The 11,116-nt window shown below is 44.7% G+C and overlaps 1 pseudogene; it reads right to left on the minus strand.

Annotated features, from left to right (window-relative positions):
* LOC147825779 (zinc finger protein 483-like) overlaps window positions 1–10,676 on the minus strand; it is a 34,580-nt pseudogene extending 23,904 nt beyond the window's left edge.
* Window positions 10,677–11,116: the final 440 nt, after the last annotated feature.

The raw sequence follows: 11,116 nt of genomic DNA on the forward strand, positions 1-11,116 counted from the left end.
TTGTGGATATCAGTCAAGACACTGGTAGCCTGGGAATCTGGGAGAACATGTTGAACTTTGAAAAGAAGCCAGTCTCTCGATTGAGATGCACCCTGTTGCAGCCATTTTTGTTTTTCTAGTGGGTCATTTCTGAGAAGATATGGGTGGAATAGCCAGCAGTTGTGTGGCCTGAATTATCTGTAGGGCTGCCCTTTGTGCTTCAGTGTCTTATTGGTGTCCAGAGCAATAGGATTGTCGCAGAGCTGATGTCCCTTGCAGTGGATAACTCTTGCTCATGCTGGAAGTTGGGCCACCTTAAGGAATTTTAGAATAAGTGGCCCATTCGTGATGGGGATGCCTTGGTGGAAAGAAATCCCCTCTCCCGCCAAATAGCTGCATGGGAGTGAAGCATATGGAAGGTGTACTTTGAATCTGTGTAGACATTGACTGTTTTGGAGGCCGCCAGCATCAGAGCTCTAGTAAGGTCTATGAGCTCTGCCTTTTGGGAAGTGGTGCCTGGAGGAAGGGGCTGGGCCTTGATTACCTCCTTTAAGGAGACAATAGCATATCCAGCTTGTTGTGGACCAGAGGCAGGCGAGAAAGAGCTGCCATCTATGAACCAGGTGTAATCAGGGTCCAGAAGGAGAGTAGGAGAGATATTTGGGAGCAAGGGGAGTAAGTGGTGGAGGGTTTCTGGGCATGAGTGGGAAAGGTTGTGTTTAGGATCTGGTAGGAGGGAGGCAGGATTTGATGGTGCACAAGATTGTAAAGTCAAGTGGGGGTTTTTGAGGAAGGTTGCATGAAAGTGTTGGAGGCCAGAAAGGGACAGGGTAAATGGGCCCCTGTGAGTCAGGAGATCTTGTAGGTGATGTGGGGACCTAAAGACAGTGGACTGGTTGAAAGTATGTTTGGTACACTCTTGTGCTACAAGGGCAACCGCCACTACTGCCTGAAGGGCAAGCAGGCCAGCTCAAAATTGTACGGTTCATTTCTTTGGAAAGATAAGCTACTGGTGTGAAGTAGGGGCCTTTATCTTGTCCTAGCACCCCAAGGGTGATCCTCTGTCTCTCAGAGACACATAAAAGGAAAGAGTGGCTAAGGTCAGGGAGAGAGAGAGCAGGGGCTGCGAGAGAGCAGGGCAGTTTTGAGAGCTTTGAATGAGCATGTATGTGTTCTGTGTCTAGGGGACTGAGAGGGTTGCCCTTGGCAGCCTCATAAAGGGGCTTGGCCAAGAGGCCAAAATTGGAGATATGCAGGTGAAGGTAACAAGTCAGTTCAAGAAAGGAAAGGATTTTATCTCTGGAAGTGTGTTAGGAGCAATTCTACATCATTTTGGGGAAAAACCATTTGATTGGACTAGTTCTGCCTACAGGCCACCTATGGGATTTCGAGACAAAACTCCATTTTGAGCTCTGGTCACAACTGAGACCTCAATGGCTGGTGATGCTGTGATATTCCAGGACAAGATTACACCAGCTGAAGACATCTTGGAAGGGATGAAATCTTCATCTCCACATTTCCTCATTGTTCTTGGGTTTCCCCTGCTCCTCAGTTATTTGTTACATTTTGTTTATCCTGATATACTGTACTTTATGCCCTGAGTCTTGTGTTACATTTTGTTTATCCTGATGTACTGAATAAAAGATGAGGAAAGCTCCAGGGCTTTCATGCTGCCCAGAGAAGCGTTGATCAGGCCCAAAGCTCAGCTTCTTCTCAAAATCTCATTTTTTCTAACTTTTGTGTATAATGTCAATTAGCCTTGTGTTGTTGTGGCTCACAGGGGACTAGGAATTACTGCAGAGGTTCTAGTAACATCCCCTTTCTCTGTTCCTCACAGAGGTGGGTACTGGCAAGTCTCGTATAAGCTTTTTTCTAGGGTGAACTCCCATTTGTGTGGCAAAAGAGAAACTCCTAGGTAGATGACTGAAGCTTGGGAAAGCTGGACCTTGGTGGGACAGACTCGATATCCTTGAGTGGCCAGGATGTTTAGGAGGAGAGTAGTGTGAGCCTGTGAGTCTTGCAAAGTGGAGCTGCAGAAAAGCAGATCAATGTATTGAAGCAAGGTGGAAGGTGAGAGAGTTCATTGAGAGACATCAGAGGTGAAAGCCTGACCAAAGACATGGGGACTGTTTCAGAAGCCCTAAGGGAGGATAGTTCAGATATATTGTTGGCAATGATGGGTATCTGTGTCTGTCCAAGTAAAAGTGAAGAGGTCTTGGGAGTTGGGGTGTAGAGGAATAGTAAAGAAGGCATCCTTGAGATTGACAACTGTGAAATGGGTTGTGTTAGAAGGGATATGGGAGAGGAGGGTAGAAGAGTCGGGGACAACTGGATGTATAGGAACAGCAACATTAATGGCATGCAAGTCTTAAACAAGGTGATGAGAACCATTTGGTTTGATTATCAGAAGGATGGGGGTGTTATAGGGTGAATGTGTGGGACAGTGGAGGTCCTTTTTGATGAGGTCTTGGAAGAAGAGCTTAAGTTCTTGCAAATGTTTTAGTGTTGTAGGGTACTGGGAACTGTTGGGGACAAGGGAGGGTTTGTTGAGTCAGATTTGGATTGGAGTGTGATGGCCAGCGAGTGAGGGTTGAGTGAGATCCCAGACTTTGGGGTCAACCAAGGAAGAAAGTAAGGGAAGGAGAGTGGTAGGAGACTGGCATGGCTTGTAATAAGAGCAAGGTATTTGGTGTAGAATAAGCTGGGTAGAGAGTGATAGAAGAGGCCCAGGGCATGTTGGGAGAAGCAGAAAAGCCTGGGTAAAGGAGGTATTGTAAAGGGAGCAGGCCAGAGGGCCTGTCATAAGGGGCCTGGTATGTACCCTGTCAACACCCACTATAAGGGTGGGTGAAGGGAAGGCCTGACCTGAAAATTGAAGTGGAGCTGAATATGTGGCCCCCAATATTGAGTAGTAATGAGATAGGCTTCCCTGACATGGGGATCATTACCCTGGAATTGTGATGGGTGGTCTTCATGGGGGCCAGGATCTCTGGGCACCAACAATCCTCAGGGGCCAATCCTAGTAGCTCTGGCAAAGTAGGCTGTTGGTGAGCCAGCAGGATAGGCCATTGTTGAGGAGGTGGAGGAAGAGGTGTCCCCCTCACTCTCTGGAGAAGGGGACAATCAATCTTCCAATGACCTTCCTGATTGTAAGCTGGGTAAGGGCCAGGTGGCTGCCTAGCATTGGGAAAAATTTTTGCCCGGTAGCCAGTTTGATTGCATTTAATACAGGGACCTGGAGGCACACCAGCAGGTGGTTTATTTATAGCTCCTTTAGTCTTGGGGTCCTGTTGTGAGCAATTTGAGCCATGTAGGGTACTCACTAACATGTGGGATTTAGCCTTATCTCGGAGATCCTTTTCCTGTTCTTCTCAGCCATCATATACCTTAAAGGCTATAGTGAGGAGAACTCCTTGGCTCATGTGAGGACCCTCTTCAATCTTTTTCAGTATTTTTCTAATGTCAGGGGCTGACTGAGAGAGGAAGTGAGTATTAAAGACAATCATGCCAGCCTAGGAAGTAGGATCAATTTTAGTGTATTTCTGAAGGGGCTCAGTGAGGCACAACAGAAATTGTGCTGGGTTTTCTTCATGGGTCTCAGTTATTTCCCTAATCTTATCAAAGTTAACAGACTTGTGGGCTATCGTTTTAGGCCTTCCATAAGGCAGATAATCAGATGGTCTCTGTGGCCCCGATCTGCCTGACCTAGCTAATAGTCCCATTATTGATCTTCGGGGGATACAGCTTGAGCTGCCACTAGCCTGGTATTATCTGCAGCATAAAATTCATCTGCCTCAGTCTGGGCTGCTGTCTAGACTCTTTTCTTGTACTCAGGAGGGAGAGTATAAGTTAGAATAATATAGATATCATGCCAAGTGAGATCATAGGAGAGAGTCAAGTAACGAAATTTTTGGATGTGGGCATCAGGATCAGAGGAAAAAGAGCTGAGATGCTTTTTAATTTGAGAAAGATCCATGAGAGAAAAAGGGACATGGACTCTGACAATGCCTTCCATTCCTGCCAATTCCTGGAGAGGCATGAGTGTGGTGGGAGGGCCCAAAGTGTGGAGTTTTGGGCACGGATGTGAGGAGGGGAGGGAGCACTGGGTGGTTTTGGTTGTGGAGAATGAGAGCGCTGTGGGGAGGGAAAGCATGAGGAAGTGGTTGAGGGCACTGAGGAGGACGAGGAGGACGAGGCTGAAGGATTGTAGGTTGGAGGTGGATCAAGAAGGGAAGGGTCAGCCGGATCAAAAGTAGTCATGTCCCAGTCTGGGCTGAGGTTGGGAGTGGGGGGTGAAGCCACATGGGCAAGGAGAATTTTGGAGGGGAGCAGGACTGACAAAGAGAAGGGCAGGTGTGGAGGCAGATGAAAGCCTGTACATAGGTGGCTTCAGACCATTTGCCATTCCAATAACAGAAAGTAAGGAGATCTCAAAGAACATTTGGATCAAATGTTCCATTTTCTGGCCATTGCGACCCATTATCTAATGTATATAGAGCCCACACTTTGTTGCAATAGGAAAGAAGCCATTTAGGCTTGATGTCATCAGCAAGCCCAAGAGTTTTTCAGTTAGCCAACAGGCAACCCAGAGGGGTTGATCATGGGGGTTTGGATTGAGCAGTTCCCATAATGAAGGGAGGCCAGACACGTAAGGTGAGTATCAGAAAAGCTACTGAGGAGAAGGGCAAGATGGAGGAGCATACTCATGCCCTTTGACTATCTCCAGAGAGAGAGAGAGCGAGAGGATCCCAGCTGATGGGGCATCCCCCAGGGGTAGCAGTCCTGGCCATGGGCCAAGAAGAGTTCTTCTGACTTAGAGCTAAGATTTTTTGAGTGAGAACATTGAGAAGCAGAGTTCCCCAGAGAAAGAGAGACTAGTCTGAGTACTCACCCAAGAACTAAAGGCCACTGTGGATGTGTGCATCAACAACAGCAAGGGTGAAGCCCCCTGGTCAGGTGTTGGCTCGGCAGGGTCTGAGAAGGACAGTTGGGAGGCCAATCCACCCTGGCCAGTGGGGGATCATTCCCAAATCCTGATCGTGTCCTTCCTGGGGTTTCAGCTCCAGAAATGAGAGGATGAGAATGAGCCAAAAACATGAACACCCAAGGCAAGGCCTTTACTAGGGGATGGGGTGCCATGTGTATGAAACAATGGCAAGAGCAGTGGCCAGGGGCTGGCTAGGTCAGGTTTTATATGGGCAAGGGACATAAGGGGCAGGGACATAGTGGAGGTAGATGTTTGGCTGCAGCCAGAGGTGAGGGTTAAATCCATTACAGGTTTGAATTTCTCAGTAGGGAGGTTTATAAACAGGAGAGCTTTGTGGCAGGAAAGTTAGGTTATTGTTTCCCTGCGTGATAGGGGAAAGTTTTGGACAACATAGGAAGTTAGACATTAAAGTAACTGTAAAAGCAAAATAGTTAATATATTCCTTTAAGCCTTGCCTTTCCCCATTGCTCTTGTTGTTTAAAGTGAAGGTTATATGTCTCTTTGATCTGCAGCTCTACGACAGAGAACATCTTAACTCTCAAGAACAAAGTTGCAATGCTTGGGCAAACTTGTGGTATATGTGCTTTAACTGTCCTATGTTTATGACTGTAATCAGTGACACAAACCACCTGTATCTAACCATTAAACAGGAACTGGAATTTTACTTACTCAACAAAGACCACTGGGGATGAGATAATGACCAAAACAGGTATAAAAGGGGAAAGTGAACAAAGAACAGCATGGACACTGACGGGACCAGGTTCTGGTGGTCCTGCCTCCTGGTAATTAAACTTTTATTATGTTACCTGAATTCTGTGTCTCTGTGTATTTCTTTCCATGATTTCTGGAACATTTGGTTTCCTCACTGGGACTCGAGAATGAAATAGCCCTATTGGGCATTGGCCTGAGCCCCACCTGAGGGAGTGGCTCTGTCTCCTGGAGAGGAAAGGCATGCCCCTGGAACTAATTTCCAAGGCTCCCCAACAGGACATGGAGACCCGCCGTCCAGTTGTGGATCACCCAAACCCAAGACAGAAGACAACAGGAAGAGTGCTGCTGGTGTTGGTGTCTCATCTGTCTCTTTCCTTTGCTGGGTGAGAAACCCCCGGGGAAACCTCCTAGTTGTTAACTTTTGGTTTTGCTTTGTGAACTTGTGTTTTATAACTTTAGCCAAATACAGCACAGGGGCATGATCACCCCTTGTGCTTTGCCATTTGGGAAGGTAGCTCCTTCCATTTGTTTTGGTTACAGTTAGGGGGTCACCCGGAGGGAATGTAATAACCTCTGAATGAATGTGTGAGCAAAAGAGTTCTGGTTAGGAGAATGAGTGGAACAAGCTGCAAAACCTTTTAGGCAATCTCGTCTGTGGTGCCAAGACAGAAAGAGGTGGAGTTTTATGCTTAAAGAGCTCTCCCTGAATCACGGAGCCTGAGTGTGGTCTGTCCTGTGATTCTGTGGTTTAACAAAGACACAGCAGTGAGCTTATGTGACAGCCCACCTTAGCCTGAATGGACCTTAAAGTGGCCGAGAGGCCCACAACCAGGCAGATGAGCGAGTGATCACTTCTCGCAAGTGGTTACCACCTTTGTTTGTCCTGTGTTTTCCTAAAAATGTACCCATACACACACCAATACTCCAATCAGCAGATTGTGGGGACAGAAACATCTTGTCCTATTGTTTTGGAACACATGCTTAAGAATTTTAAGAAAGGTTTTACTGGAAATTATGGTATTAAGATGAAACCCTCAAAACTCAGAAACTTTTGTGAGCTAGAATGGCCCATGCTTTGCCCAACTTGGCCAACTGAGAGATGCCTAGATCAGGGTCTCATCTCATCCATCTGGCTAACAGTCACTGCCCCCTGGAAGGGAACATCCAGATCAATTTTCCTATATTGATTTATGGCTCAAATTGTGCCACAGAATGCCTCCTTGGCTTCATATGTGTGGCATGGAAGCAAAAAGCAATATCCTGGTCTGCTGTCAGAAACAGGACAATGCTGGAAAGAAACTGGACCTTTCAGATCTGGACTGAGAGAATTTATTTATTTATTTATTTATTTATTGTACTGGGGATTGAACTCAGGACGTTGCACTTGCGAGGCAGGTGGTGGAACCACTGAGCTAAATCCCCAGCCCGAGAGAGAATTTAGACTTCCTCCTCCTTACCGGACTGCCCTGGCCCTTCCCTGGGCACCTACAACAACAGAACCACCCCCTGTGGCCCCAGCATCAGCTTTGCCTGATCCAACCTAGGTGCTCCAAGACCCAGGTACCATAAGATGAGGCAAATACAAACAATGGAATTTAGGGAGTATGTCAAAAATAACATCCAGACAGCTCAATGAAAAAAGTTATCTCCCTTGAGACTTTAACTGAGACCTTGACAGTTTGGAGCCTTGACCACCAAGCCTGGGAGCATCTCAAGCTTGTGCTCCATGGCAATCAGTGGCTGGTGAGAACTGTTTAGTTTCTGTCTTAAAACAACTGCTGGCCAAATCTGCTCTCTTTCATACCGTGGAATCCTCTCTCTCAAAAATGTGACATTGTTACAGGCTAATCACAGGGCTCCCCTCTGGAGGGGGTTGAGCTGCTTCCCCCTCCTTTTGAGTTGCTAACTTCACATGTGCAAAGGAGGTGGGGACAAAAGCATGAGAACTGCTTGGCTTTAGTGCACCAGAGGGTGCATGCTGTGGTCAGACTCAGAGAGGATCGAATAGGGCTTACACTCAAATTGGAAAAAAAAAACCTGAAAAGAGAAAATAAGTAATGGATTGAAAACAGCTAAGAGAGCTCTGAAGAGCATAAAACAAAGCCAGAGAAAGTATACCTGTGCTCTACTAGACATTAAAGAAACTTTCCAAGAGAAATCAAGTTACAAATTTTAGCTAATTGATAAATGTATCTGTGTTTCAGTTTGAGTTGATATTTAACTGGTGTGCTTAAAATATTTCTCATACTTTGCAAATTCTTCAATTGTAATTGTAGGGTTAACTTGCTCTTTTCTGTACTTTGTTGACAGAAACTCAAGGTTACTACCATTCTATTGGCAGCCAACCAAATTTAAAGTGTAACAATCTGAGAACAAAAAAAGGGACACTTTCAAATTTTAACAGCTAAAGACAAGTTTGTGATAAAAGGTCGATAGTAAGTGAGATGAAAAAATGTTAAAAAGCTATAGGTAAAAGAGATACAATTTTGATATAAAAACTTTGTGTGTCTGTCTTGCTAGAAAGATAAAAAGAGATATACAAGACCAGAAGGCCTAGGTATGTCAAAAACATGGTGAAAGTGATTTATCAAGAAAATATGTATGTTTGTTGGTTTCAAGTTTGTTATAAAAGTTTAAATGTTACATTGGTTGTCATCAAAGGGTTAAATTATAAATATGTTACTATAATATGTGTACATTGGTCATCTTCAAAGGGTTTAAGAGCCAACAGGTTACAATATGACCTCCTCCTTTATAGTGAGTTACAAAATTGTTTTCAAAAGACAGTTGAGAAGGGAGCAAGGACTTCCTTCAGCTCCTGCAAGATGTTGGATACAAAGTTTCATGGGAAAGGGCACAAATACATCAGACTGAGGTGTGGTATTTGAGATTTTACTTAGAAAAGGACAAAGGAGGCTAGGTCCAGAGAAAAAGAAAGTCATTTATTCTCTGCCAAGACCCCTCCAAATTGCTTCAGTTATTTGATTCCATCTTTGCTACCCATCGTACTAATTGGGAGGACTGTAAAGAACTTTGTAGAACTTTGTTAACCTGTAAAGAAAGGCAGAGTTTTAGGAGAAATTAAAAACATCAATGCTCCTAGAATGCTGGCAGGCACACAAAGTCCAGATGCTTGGCATAAACAGCAATTTCCAGTGAATGAGCAGCCCAGTTGGAACCCCAACACGCCAGGAGGCCAGGACAGCTTAAGCAATTATCAGACGGCCCTCCTGGCATGGATATGAGCCAGGAATAAAAGGCCGATAAATATGATTAAAGTAATAGAAACACAGCAGGAGCCTGAGGAGACCCTTGAGAGATTTTATGAGCAGCTCTGCAAAGCTTACAGAATGTACACACCACTGGTTCCTGCTGATCCTGATAACCATCAGTTAATCAATATGACTTTTGTAACCCAGTCAGCTCCAGATATTAGCAGGAAAATTCAAAAGCAAGAAACTTGGGAGGGTATGAGTATAACACAATTGTTGCAATTGGCTAGGAAAGTGTATGTGAACAGAGAGTCAATGCAAGAGAAGGAATGAGTTAAAAGCAAAGAGGAACAAGGTAAGAGGTGGGCCAAATACATAGCACTGGCTATAGGAGCCAAGGAAGAGAAAGGACATCATAAGAACAAGTGCCCAAAGCTCAAAGAAAAGAAAAAGTAGGAATTAAAGGAAAGAAAAGATACCGGTATGCTGTTGCCTGTGATGGAAGATAGTGACTGACAAAGACTGGGCTCAATGCAGCTAGGCCCCCATGAGCCCATTGTCAACATAATGATTGGGGGCCAAAGTATGTCCTTTATGTTAGACAGTGGCACAGAGCACTCAGTAGTGACAACTCCAGTCTTTGGTCAGATTGAAAAGTGCATCCAAGTGATTGGTGCCACTGGAATTTCAGAGAAGTGCCAATTTTGTTATGAAAGAACATGTGAGATCGGAGGACATAAAATAAAACATGAATTCTTATATATGCCAGAGTATCCTATCCCCTTATTAGGAAGAGACTTATTATCTAAATTAGGAGCCACAATAACTTTTACTCAAGGGGCAAATGCGTCTCTGCATTTACAACCGGGAAAGGATCTCATTATGATAGTAACTACTAAAAGAGAAGATGAATGGCAATGTTACAATGTAGATGATGTCTGCCGGGTCCCAAACAATGTTTTCTGAAGCATGGGCAGAAGATTCACCCCTGGGCCTAGCAAAGAATCCACCCATAGTTATAGGATTAAAAGACAATTCTGGGGCAGGGGATTTAGCTCAGTGGTTTGGTCGCCTGCTATGAAAGTGCAAGAACCCAAGTTTGATCCCCAGTACCAAAAAAAAAACCCCGTCATTTCTGCCCCCATTGCTGTAAAACAATATCCAATGTCCAGGCAAGCCCAAATTGGAATTAAACCCCATATCATGATGCTGAAGGAATTTGGACTTGTAAGAGAATGTAAATTACCTTATCTTGGAACACTCCCTTGCTGCCAGTTAAGGAACCTGATGGGGACTATAAGCCAGTACAAGATCTTCAGGCTGTAAATGACAGAACCATAACATTGCATCTGGCGGTCCCTAACACGTATAGTTTGTTGAGTCTAATACCTCTGGAGGCAGCATGGTTTACTTGTTTGGATTTAAAAGATGCCTTCTTTTGCCTTTGCATAGCCCCCCACCCCCACCCCAGTCTTAGTTAACCGATATTTGCATTTGAGAGGACAGTGATGGAATAAAGACTCAATTTACATGGACCGGCCTTTATAGCCTCTATGGAATTGCAAATGCTAGAATTAGGAAAAGCATTTAATGATACACAAGGTCAGTTAAGAACAAGGGAAAACCTATCTACTATGACTCCTGCACACTTGATTAAGCCAGGTGATTTAATCTGTGCTAAAAACTGGAAAAAGACACCCCTGGAACCTATACGGGAAGGACCATATGTTACGCTTATGGTTACTTCCATGGCTGTTAAAGTCAACGAGATCCAACCGTGGATTCATGCTGAAAGCCAAGAAAGACAAAACTCCCAAAGCCCTGCTCTCACCACTTCGGAGGCTGGAGAGTCAATGCACAGCTGAAGAATGGGAGCACTGACAGAGATGATATGGATTATTGTGCTATGCCAGATCACCACTACTCCGAATTTCTTTGCTTTTGTACTGGGGATGTTTAAGCCTAGTGATGTTAAATTTGATGAACAACATGTGGCTTTTCAAACAGTAAGATGAGAGCCGGAAGGCTATCCATTTACAATGGTCTTGATACTGCCCAAAAGAACATTATGGGGGACCTGAGACAGCTTCTGACTGTGGGGGCTATTCTAATGAGAAATTATATTGCAAAGAGAAAACACAAGTTTGGATCAATGGCTCCCTTGTAGGATGAGCCACTGGCAATTGTAACAATTGTAAACAAGGTCAATGTAATCCTATATCTATGT

This window comes from Heterocephalus glaber, unplaced genomic scaffold, assembly GCF_053883595.1.
Source record: "Heterocephalus glaber isolate CG9 unplaced genomic scaffold, H.glaber_assembly_v1.0 deba00001481, whole genome shotgun sequence".
NCBI classification, from domain to species: Eukaryota; Metazoa; Chordata; class Mammalia; order Rodentia; family Bathyergidae; genus Heterocephalus; species Heterocephalus glaber.